We start from the raw sequence: 2,929 nt of genomic DNA, 5'->3' as shown, positions 1-2,929 counted from the left end.
TCACTTTAAACACGTCGCTTTTGTGGGGTGTGGGAGTGATGGGAGTGCGTCTGCGCGACGACGAGGACGTGGGTGTTGTGGCTGTCACGGGCCGCGGAAGGAGTCGCTGGATGCAGCGTCCAGGGGGGCTCCGCGAGCAACGCGAGCCACATCACTAGCTGCAGACAGAAGAGTGCACTCGGCGCGCCATGGAGACCGCGCACAATAGACTGCTGTGTCGAGGCGCTAGATGACGTTAAAATATCCTAGTACGCTTTTAATCACTCGGTGTAATTTATATGGAAATGCTTAGAAGACATTCAGTGAATTTTCGTACGAAAGTCTGATTTAGTGTAACAGTGGGAAACCGTAATGACGATCGTCAAGCGGAGAATTAAATCCTGCACATCCCGATAAGAGTCCTGTCTCTGAACCACTGCACCAACTAGCTGGTTCTGTGTGGTATGGGTTGTTTTTTTTTTTTTTTACCTGGCTTTTGGCGACAAGCTGCAGGTTAAGCCACTGGCACACAAACCGTGCCTTCGAACGTTGAGCGATGAGATGGAAGAACGCCACCTACGTCACATGGACGACATCTCTCCTCAGTACAGAATCGTCAGCCGCCATATTGGCTTTTCGTAGTAGTCCAATGCATCTGTCAGTTACCGAGCCGCAGCAGATTCAGGACCTCTCGAAAACCCGTCGTTAATTGTGTGATTTGTTGTAATAAAATGATGGGAAACGTCATATTGACCGTTAAAGAATTATTGTAAGCTGCGTGTTATGAGCAAACGGCACACTGAGGATCAATAAAAAATGGGTAATTTCCAAGAATGAAGTCGTTGAGTCCAAACGATACATATCCAACGTGCGACCGGAAATCGATCATGCGACCCCGGTGGCCGGCGTTGAGATCAATTATTTGTGATCGTAATTTTTATCTGTTTTCCGTCGTTCCCTTAATTGCTCCAAATTATATACCTCCGCGAATTATTTGTGAGTTGCTAGGGAAACCCAGACGATTTATGTCGTTAGTGAGTGGGATGACTGGTGTTCTTGACGTTTCTTCGGCGAATTCTCTCACATGGAAGAATCTAATTCCATGTTTATGCAGCGTAGAACATTGAATTTTTGTAGCAAATATGGAGTAATACCGGACGAGGAAAGAAGGGATTGTGTAGACTGTGGTGGTGCGAAAGAGTGTAAAACTTCGTAAGAACAGTTTCGATGTAGAAATACCGTTACAGTTTCATTGCGGACAGGGCGAAAAACGAATGAGTATCAGGAAGGATACATGGTTCGACTCTTCCAAATTATCCATCCAGACCACCGTACTGGACTTTCACATGACGACAACACCGACAACGAGTAAGGTGAGTCGTCTCCTTTGAAATTACAAGTATTTTTGTAAAGCTTTTCTTTTGTCGTTGTGTAGTGACCAACGTAAACATACTCATAACGCCCGCCAGAGTCGCATGATCGATTTCCGATCGCACGTTCGATATGTTCGTTTGGACCCAGCGACTTCGATAGGTAATCATTCTTGGAAATTACCAACAAATGCAATATTCTTGCTAGAGTTGGTTATAATAAAATGTCAGTCGATAACGTATCTACGACGAAAGCTTTCGGGAGACGATAAGATGCAAAGTATGGTCGTATTGCACTCATGCACGCTGTTGCGCAATGAGTGGAGTCGCTGATTTCCAACGTAGTGGCTGTTATGTTGTTGGTTTGCGTCTCACTGGAGCCGGCCGGAGTGGCCGAGCGGTTCTAGGCGCTCCAGTCTGGAGCCGCTCGACCGCTGCGGTCGCAGGTTCGAATCCTGCCTCGGGCATGGATTTGTGTGATGTCCTTATGTTAGTTAGGTTTAAGTAGTTCTAAGTTCTAGGGGACTGATGATCTCAGAAGTGCCATAGTGCTCAGAGCCATTTGAGCCGTTTTGCGTCTCGCTGGATCCAAAACAATATTTTACTAGCCCTCACGTTTCCTAATGGTATCTGATTCTTTATGATTAGTTTAATAAAAGTATATTCTATAATATTCGACGTTATCTAAATACAAGTGCGCTATTTCTGAGAAGTGAGTTTATTCGACTGGCTTAACCTTCAAGACAGCTTGCACTACTTGCAGCATTTAAGTTTTGCATTTCACATGTTGTAAAGATTCTGCTGCTGGGTAGGAACAGAAATCAAGTAAGAATGATCTTAGTATTTTACTAAAAAGTGAGACTGACGAAATAATTTTTATCTTATGTGGAGAACTATTGTCCATGGATTCTGAAGTTTTCATTTATTTATCCTACAGAAAGAACAACACGAATAGCATGTGGACAAGGGAGCAAATGTGCGTTTTCACTGAACTGACAGGAATTTTATGCCTGTCCATTTCGTAAACAGGGTGATGTGCGAGATACTTACTGCCGCTAGAGCGTATACCACGTTCAGAAAACTGTACCACGATCTAATTAAAAAATGTAATTAAATTATAAAAATGGGTAATAAAGAAACGTTATTTAATTATATAAATGAGAAAATACCTCTATATTTAAATGTGTTGAACTGGAAGTTGTGATACCTGTAGATACAGTACCCAATCAGCGTAATTAAACCAGCTTCTTATAGAGTATTTTCTTTATATACAGAACTGTTCTCTATTCTTATAAGCTTCGCTAGACACTTATGACAGTACGCTGTATCTATTATTTTGTGTAAGAGGCAATGACGTATGAATTGTTTGTCGGATCCTGTGTAGAAGTTCGGTCGTCGTGCAGTTATATGGACTTCAGTTCCTTGTCGGAGTATTCTTTTTCTCTAAGGTTCCTTTGGGACACAACTTGAAATAAATTCTGATACGCAATTTTCTCTTCTGTAACTCACTCTGTAACGCCCTCACGCTCAAGTTGAATATATCTATACATTATTTCAGATTACTTAATTTAATTACGTTT

The sequence above is a fragment of the Schistocerca cancellata genome, chromosome 4 (assembly GCF_023864275.1).
Source record: "Schistocerca cancellata isolate TAMUIC-IGC-003103 chromosome 4, iqSchCanc2.1, whole genome shotgun sequence".
NCBI lineage: Eukaryota > Metazoa > Arthropoda > Insecta > Orthoptera > Acrididae > Schistocerca > Schistocerca cancellata.
The sequence above is the reverse complement of the archived record's forward strand: the minus strand, read 5'-3'. Positions refer to the sequence as shown.